Source organism: Ictidomys tridecemlineatus, chromosome 15 (assembly GCF_052094955.1).
Source record: "Ictidomys tridecemlineatus isolate mIctTri1 chromosome 15, mIctTri1.hap1, whole genome shotgun sequence".
In the NCBI taxonomy this organism is placed as follows: Eukaryota; Metazoa; Chordata; class Mammalia; order Rodentia; family Sciuridae; genus Ictidomys; species Ictidomys tridecemlineatus.
In genome coordinates this window covers 22,374,440-22,384,052 of record NC_135491.1, presented here as the reverse complement: position 1 = coordinate 22,384,052, position 9,613 = coordinate 22,374,440, and positions in this window count along the sequence as shown.

The window sequence follows — 9,613 nt, the reverse complement described above, 5'->3', positions numbered from 1 at the left end:
GAAGTGACTTTATTTAAGTTTCTTTCTCCCTCCCACTTTTCCAAATTTTGAAGGAGAATGGATTCATACTTATGTAAATACACAGATCTTGGGCCTGGAGCCAATGTCTGCGTCCCCAAAAGCTCAAGTCAGAACAGGCAAGGGAAAGTGTGGGCTGTGTGCACACACGCTCGTGCAATCTGCAGGAACTTTCCTGCAAATCCTCCCGGTGCCTCAGGAATTAACCCCCACACCCATCAACCCAGTGAAGCTCTCTTAGGACCCCAAAGAGCCTCATGTTCATTAAACATCCCCTCACCAAAACCAAGCTTTCCCCCAACACAGTGGCGAATGCCTGTAATCCCAGTGACTCAGTAGGCCAAGGCAGGAAGATCGCAAATTCAAGGCCATCCTCAGCAACTTAACAAGAACCTGTCTCAAAATAAAAATAAAAAGGACTAGGGATGGAGATCAGTGGTAGAGCACCCCAAGTTCAATTTCTAGCAGTGAAGTGTGTGTGGAAGGGGAAGATTTCCTGTGGGTTAAGTTTAAGAGTGAAACTTCAGGGAGCTGAAAGAATCTACTTTAGTTGTATTCTATACATCTGGATGTAAGGCCTTGAACAGTAAGGCCTTGAACAGTTTGGAGGTTGAAAAACCGAGGAACTTGGATTTTGAAAGTGATATTGGGCCATATGTGTCACGTATCATAGACCCTATGTTCAGAATTCCAAATGGTCCGTCTTAAACTGACTTAAAGTAGTCACTGCCTGCCTCTGGGCTTGAGGGATGACTTATGGTTTGGCTATAAGGGATCCACCAAAAACTCCTGGGTTACAAATATTCAGAGGTTAATCCACTGGATCGTGAAAGCTATAACCTAATCAATGCATCCTAATTTGAATAGACTAACTGGGTAATAACTGTAGGCAGGTGGAATGTGACTGGAGAAGACGGGTCACTGGGAACATGCCCTGGAAGGGTTCATCTTTCCTGCAGCCCCTTCCCCTCTTTCTTGTTTTCTGGCTGCCAGGAATAGAGCAGCATTCTTCCACAACACCCTTCTGCCATGATGTTCTGCATCAACTTGGGCCTAGATCAATGGAGTCAGCCCACCATGAATTAAACCTCTGGAACTGTGAATCAAAATAATCTTTTCTCCTTTAAGTTGTTCTTGTCAGGTACTGTGGTCACAGCAATGAAAAGCTGACTGACAGAGAATGTACATGAGGTCTTCCTGTAGCATCAGGAGCCCCTGTAGCCTATTGACTCAGCAGGAAAGGGTTTGCCTGGCGGAGATGTCCAATGTTGAGCTGAGGGTAGAGCATTTGCCCAGCACATGAAATGTGCTTGAATTGATCCAGCAAAACACATACACACACACACACACACACACACACACACACACAAACACACTCCAATGTCAGCATAGGCGCTTTACTGTTAAGTTTCTTCATTCTCTGTCAGAGTGGGTAGTCTCCTACGGCACTATTGAACCTGAGGAATGCTTGATTACTGGCACCATTCTGACCAGGTTCCCTGTTCCCACATGTCCCCTCCCCTGGTCTCCTTGTCAATGCTCTATATTTGGCCAGTGCAAAGCAGGGCCAGGGAAGTTCATAATCTTGTGCCTCAGAAACTCTTCGATCTTTGTGAGGATATAAATCATGGTGGCTATCATCTCTCAAATCTTATAGTCTCTGCCAGGCCATTTTAATGGGTGCATCATCTCACTGAGTGCTCCAAGTCATTCTAGGAAGCAAGTATAGGATCATCCCTTATCCAAAATCTGAAATGTTCTGCAATCTCAGGGTATGGGCTCAAAAAGTTTTGAATTTGGGAGTATTTCAGAGTGAATTTTTTTTTTTTTGTGGTGCTGGGGATTGAACCCAGGACTTTGTGCATGTGAGGCAAGCACTCTACCAACTGAGCTATATCCCCAGCCCTCAGAGAGCATTTTTTGAGTTAGGAATGTTCAAGCAGAACGATCTGTGCAAATATCCCAAAACCAGAAGCCTCCAAAATGTGAAACATTTCTGGTCCCAAGCATTTCAGATAATGAATATGCAACCTGCACTATTTTCAACCTACATTACAGGTAAGACCTGATCTCTCTCAAACACACCAATTTATTTATTTTAATTATTTAAAAGAAACACAGAAAATAAAAAGTATGTGTGTATGTATATGCATATGTATGCATGTATATACACATACATACATATAATATGTAAAATAATATTGACTTTTTTAACTTGGTAGATCACAACTTTCACTAAAACAAAACCTTCTACATCTTTGTTGAAGGTTTCTTTTGAACAAATACCTTTTCTTAAAGTAATGCCAGGAAATAATACTAGAAATGTTTATCTTTAATCCAAAATTATGGACTGAAGGGACTACAGAAAAAAATTCTCCCACTGTACAGCCAAAGGCTATGAGATAAATGAATGCTGTGTTTATTTACAAGGAATGTCCTAGTTTTCATAGATATGCTCTTATTTAATAGTTGAAACTTAATGTTTTTGAGCTTATACATGAAATGTTTCTTTAGTACTCAGCATAACAACCTAAAATGTCTTTTTTCTTTTTTCCTCCCCATACCAGGAATTAAACCCCAAATGCTATATCTCTGGTGTTTTTTATTTTTTATTTTTGAGATAAGGTCTCACCAAGTTGCCTTGAACTTTCCATCCTCCTGCCTCAGCTCCCACAACACTGGTGGTGCAATCTGAATGTCTTAATAGCAACAATCATAAGAAAACCTGTACAGGGCTGAAAGTGTAGCTCAAGTGGTAACATGCTTGTCTAACATGTGAGGCACTGGGTTCCATTCCTCCATAAGTGTAAGAACCCTGTACAGATAGAGAAAAATGTTAAGTGCAGAATTTAAGAACATATAGGTGTTCACTGAAGAATTATTTCCATATCTGAAATAATTTTCTACATTCTGAAGTTTTTCATAATAAATGTTGAGGATAGGGGAAGTCATTGCAATGATGCCATCAAACTGTGACTTCCCATGGAAATTCACAAGGCTACTAGTGGGAAAAAATGTATACATATCCATGTTTGAAAGTTTATCATTTATATGTAAAAAAATTAAAGTCTTCTTTTCACCAAATGAAAACTTAGAAAATAAACCAAAAAACTCCTGAATCCTTTCCTAATGAGCTGTAAATCTCATGTATTTAAATAATTCTTTAGTATCCGCACCAGCTTCATGAATGAAGTTCAGTTCGAGATGTGAGAAACCACTAGGAAGTTTTGAATTAAAGAGACTCTAATTACCTTTAAACTAGCTCCAGGACTGCTCCTCCTAGCTCCAGCCTCCAGCCACCTATTGTGGTAGCAAGGTTTACTGAAGAGGCTAGTGAGAGAGAGAGAATATGCCAGAGAATGGACTTTTATTGGGGAACAAAAAATTCTGGGGAAAATCCCATTCAATGAAGATTAAGGGGGGCAGCATCCCAAGGTAAGGGGCGATGATTGGGTCTTCGGGGCAGTGGCCAGACATGCCTCCACACGGACAAACCCTGGGACCTGAGAAGGGTGAGGAAAGGTCTCACACAGCTGTGCCTAAGCGTCTCTTGCCCAGCCAGAGAGATAACTCAAATCACGTGCAAGGATGGCCTCCCACATAATTATAATTATTTTTCTGCATATATTTGGCTTATCTATATTTGTAATATTTTTAAATACTTTTTTATTTGTTGATGGACCTTTATTTATTTGTATGTGGTTCTGAGAATCGAACCCAGTGCCTCACACATGCTAAACAAGCACTCTACCACTAAGCCACAACCCCAGCCCCTATATTTTGTCATCTCTTTTTTAAAAATTGTGAACTCAAACCTAGAAAAGGAAGAACAAAACAACAGCAATTGTAGTAGAAGACAAGAAATAATTAAAATTAGAGCAGAAATAAACAAAATTGAAACAAAAAAAAACCATTGAAAAAATTGATAAAACTAAAAGTTGGTTCTTTGAAAAAATAAATAAGATAGACAAGCCCTTAGCTATGCTAACAAAAAGAAGAAGAGAGAGAACTCAAATTACTAATATACGGGATGAAAAAGGCAATATCACAACAGACACTACAGAAATACAGAAGATAATTAGAAAGTATTTTGAAACCCTATATTCTAATAAAATAGAAGATAGCGAAGATATCGATAAATTTCTTAAGGCATATGATTTGCCCAGATTGAGACAGGAAGACACACACAATTTAAACAGACCAATAACAAAGGAAGAAATAGAAGAAGCCATCAAAAGACTACCAACCAAGAAAAGCCCTGGACCGGATGGGTATACACAGCGGAGTTCTACAAAACCTTCAAAGAAGAATTAATATCAATACTTTTCAAACTATTTCAAGAAATAGAAAAAGAAGGAGCTCTTCCAAATTCATTCTATGAGGCCAACATCACTCTGATCCCAAAACCAGACAAAGACACTTCAAAGAAAGAAAACTACAGACCAATATCTCTAATGAACTTGGATGCAAAAATTCTCAATAAAATTCTGGCGAATCGAATACAAAAACATATCAGAAAACTTGTGCACCATGATCAAGTAGGATTCATCCCTGGGATGCAAGGCTGGTTCAATATATGGAAATCAATAAATGCTATTCACCACATCAATAGGCTTAAAGACAAGAACCATATGATCATCTCGATAGATGCAGAAAAAGCATTTGACAAAATACAGCATCCCTTTATGTTCAAAACATTAGAAAAACTAGGGATAACAGGAACTTACCTCAACATTGTAAAAGCTATATATGCTAAACCTCAGGCTAGCATCATCCTAAACGGAGAAAAACTGAAGGCATTCCCTCTAAAATCTGGAACAAGACAAGGATGTCCTCTATCACCACTTCTATTCAATTTAGTTCTTGAAGTACTAGCCAGAGCAATTAGACAGACAAAAGAAATTAAAGGCATAAAAATAGGAAAAGAAGAAATTAAATTATTGCTATTTGCGGATGACATGATAATTTACTTAACAGACCCAAAAGGATCTACAAAGAATCTGCTAGAGTTAATAAATGAATTCAGCAAAGTGGCAGGATATAAAATCAACACGTACAAATCAAAGGCATTCCTGTATATCAGCAACAAAACCTCTGAAATGGAAATAAGGAAAACCACTCCATTCACAATATCCTCAAAGAAAATAAGATACTTGGGAATCAACCTAACAAAAGAGGTGAAAGATTTATACAATGAAAACTACAGAACCCTAAAGAGAGAGATAGAAGAAGATCTCAGAGGATGGAAAAATGTACCCTGTTCATGGATAGGCAGAACTAACATCATCAAAATGGCGATATTACCCAAAGTTCTCTACAGGTTTAATGCGATGCCAATCAGAATCCCAAAGGCATTTCTTATAGAAATAGATAAAGCAATCATGAAATTCATATGGAAAAACAAAAGACCCAGAATAGCAAAAGCAATTCTAAGCAGGAAGTGTGAATCTGGAGGTATAGCGATACCAGAGCTCAAACTGTACTACAAAGCAATAGTAACAAAAACAGCATGGTACTGGTACCAAAACAGGCAGGTGGACCAATGGTACAGAATAGAGGACACAGAGACTAATCCACAAAGTTACAACTATCTTATATTTGATAAAGGGGCTAAAAACATGCAATGGAGGAAGGATAGCATCTTCAACAAATGGTGTTGGGAAAATTGGAAATCCATATGCAACAAAATGAAATTGAATCCCTTTCTCTCGCCAGCCACAAAAGTTAACTCAAAATGGATCAAGGAGCTAGATATCAAAACAGAGACACTGCGTCTGATAGAAGGAAAAGTTGGCTACGATCTACATACTGTGGGGTCGGGCTCCAAATTCCTTAATAGAACGCCCGTAGCCCAAGAGTTAATAACAAGAATAAACAAATGGGACCTACTTAAACTAAAAAGTTTTTTCTCAGCAAGAGAAACAGTAAAAGAGGTAAATAGAGAGCCTACATCCTGGGAACAAATTTTTACCCCTCACACCTCAGATAGAGCCCTAATATCCAGAATGTACAAAGATCTCAAAAAATTAAACAATAAGATAACAAATAATCCAATCAACAAATGGGCCAAGGACCTGAACAGACACTTCTCAGAGGAGGACATACAATCAATCCACAAGCACATGAGAAAATGCTCACCATCTCTAGCAATCAGAGAAATGCAAATCAAAACCACCCTAAGATACCATTTCAATCCTGTAAGATTGGCAGCCATTATGAAGTCAAACAACAATAAGTGTTGGCGAGGATGTGGGGAAAAGGGCACACTTGTACACTGCTGGTGGGACTGCAAAATGGTGAGGCCAATTTGGAAAGCAGTATGGAGATTCCTGGGAAAGCTGGGAATGGATCCACCATTTGACCCAGCTATTGCCCTTCTTGGACTATTCCCTGAGGACCTTAAAAGAGCGCACTATACGGATACGGCCACATCAATGATTATAGTAGCACAATTCACAATAGCTAGACTGTGGAACCAACCTAGATGCCCTTCAATAGATGAGTGGATAAAAAAATTGTGGCAGCTATACACAGTGGAGTATTATGCAGCACTAAGAAACGACAAAATCATAGAATTTGCAGGGAAATGGATGGCATTAGAGCAGATTATGCTAAGTGAAGCTAGCCAAGCCCTAAAAAACAAATGTCAAATGTCTTCTTTGATATAAAGAGAGCCACTAAGAATAGAACAGGAAGGAAGAGCATGAGAAAAAGACTAACAGTAAACTAAGACGAATGGGGGGAGAGAAAGGAAGAGAGAAGGGAAAACATATGGAAAGGGTAGGAGACCTTCAGTGATACACAAAATTATAAGAGGTTATGAGGGGCAAGGGGGAGGGGGAAAAAGGGGGAGAGAATTGAACAATAGCAGAGGAGGTAGAGAGGGAAGATGGGAGGGGAGGGGAGGGGAGGGGGGATAGTAGGGGATAGGAAAGGTAGCAGAATACAACAGTCACTAATATGCCATTATGTAAAAATGTGAGTATGTAACAGAAGTGAGTCTGCATTATGTATTTGGGGAGTTCAAAACCCAATTGAGTCAAATGTATGAAAGATGATATATCATGAGCTCTGTAATGTTTTGAACAATCAATTAAAAAATAGAAAAAAAATTGTGAACTCAGAATACTTTTTTAAAAATACAGATTCTTGGGACTTATCTACTAAATAAAAATCTCCAAAGATGATACTGAGGTTGAAAGGGAAGTGACCACAACACTTGGAGCGACTAAGAGATCTTTATTGCAGCAGTGCAACAGAGGAGAAAAGAGAGGAAAGAGAAGGAGAGAGAGAGAGAGAGAGAGAGAGAGAGAGAGAGAGAGCGCAAGAGAGAGCAAGAGAGAGAGGCCCGCAGGAGGGAGTTTTTATAGCCCAAATCTAATGGGGTCTCTGGGTCTGCAAGCTGCCTTGTTGGCACACAAGGGGGTTAAGTACTTGGCCTTGAGTGTCCGGTTGAGTGTTCAGCCTTGAGCAGGGGGGTGAAGTGCTCAGCCTTGAGCGGGGGGTTTGGGCATTTGGGCTTGAAGCAAACAGGTGATAAAAGAACCAGACAGAGCGTTTGAGTGGCCAGGTCATCCTGCAGCTAGGCATGCCCTGCAGACAGCTTACTCAGCTTGTCCTGCACCTAACAGAGGTATGGGAATTTTTGAAGCCTTCCCTGTGATTGTAAAACATTTAAACTAAGCTATATAATAAAGTAGCACATACTTTATTTGCTTAGTCCACTGCTGTCAAATATTGAGCTGTTTCCAAGTTTTTGCTATTTTAAACAACAATCACAAATATCCTTACAGGTATATCTCTGTATACAAAACATAATTATTTTCCAAGGACAATAAAGTGATTTGTTTATTTAAAAAAAAATTAGTGAGCAGGAGGAATGCCCTCCACCCCAACCCGGCCACAATCTGAGATTTATGTGGAAGACTGGCAGATATCAAAACTCCCAAGGTTATTTGAAAAGGAATGATTGAGAGTTAGACTCCTAAAACCCTAAAAAATAAACAAAAAGAGATCAGCCTTCTCTATCTCCATAATCACAGAAGTCATGTTCTAAGGGTCCCCTCAAGTCTTTTTTGTTTGTGCAGCACTGGGGACCAAACTCAGGGCCTCATTCATACCAGGCAAGTGCTCTACCACTGATCTACACCTCCAGGCTACTGTATTTTCATGCTATTTTAAAGTTCATGTTGTGGGGAAGGGGGTGTATTTCAGTATAGAGCCAGGTGCCAGGGCCCTGTTTTAAATCACCAGCACATTCACTCACACACACACACACACACACACACACACACACACACCAAAAAAAAAAAAAAAAAAAAAACAACTCCCATTTGTCAAGCATGCTATGATACAATATGAAAACTAAGGTTAATAATACAGTGTATACTTGAAAATCACTGAGAAATTCATATTAATTAGCTCAATTTAGTTATTTCACTGTATACATATTTCAAAACACAATGTCATACACCACAAATATATAAATTTTTATTTGTCAATAAAAAATAAAAACAAAGCTTACATTTGATTATTTACAAGGAATTAGTCCCGAGCACTTTCTCAAACTCAGTCCTGTAGATCCTAGCTATTCACAGGCATCTGCAAGTGCAAAACATTTTGACCTAAATGTTGTTTCCATTCTGAACCAGGTAATCTACCTATCAAGTAAATGCATTTGAGCTCATTTATACGAGTCACCTTCTTGCCACTAAGTTTCAGGGCCTGCATTCTTATTTTCAACATCAAACTGGCACAAGGTCATCACCCAAAGAATCCTTAAAGCTGCTGTTTCTCAAACCAAGACCCTCAGACTTATTTCCAGTTCTGGGAATTTCCCCCTTTTAGAAAGGAATTTACATAGCCCTCAAAGTTGAGAGTATAAGAGTCATACTGCTATTCTCTCCCACCCAGCACCCAGAGCAGGCCCAGTATTCAATCCAAATTAAGGTCAACTCAAATTAAGGACACAAAGTTCTGGATAGCATTCAGACACTCCAGAGGGGTCGGAGCCAAGCCTTCGTTTCACACTGGGACCTTTCCCCAAAGCAATGAGAACCACCTCTGTGCCTTTCAGTGTATTGCTGGAAACCAATGTTCTGGGTTTCAAGAATGCTTAAATGAACTGGGCGCTATGGCGCCTGCCTATAATTCCAGCGGCTCAGGAGGCTGAGGCAGGAGGATCACGAGTTTAAAGCCAGCCTCGGCAAAAGTGAGGCGCTAAACAACTCCGTGAGACCCTGTCTCTAAATAAAATACAAAATAGGGCCGGGGATGTGTCTCAGTGGTCGAGTGCCCCTGAGTTCAATCCCCAGTAATCAACCCCCTCAAAAAAAAAAAAAAAAAAAAAAAAAAAAAAAACCTGAAACCAGCAAGACCCACTTCACTCTACAGGTAGGAAAGAGGCCCAGGCATGGGAAACGCCTTAATCGAGTGCACAAGACTAGTTAGTAGCAGAAAGAGAAACAGATCCTGAGCCCCCGTCCCAACCTCACTGCCTGCACCGACAGCTGAAGCTGCCTCGGCTGATTGTTAATAACCGTGGTTAGGAAACGCAGACATCATTGCCGCGGGTAGCACCACCATCCCCGTCCTA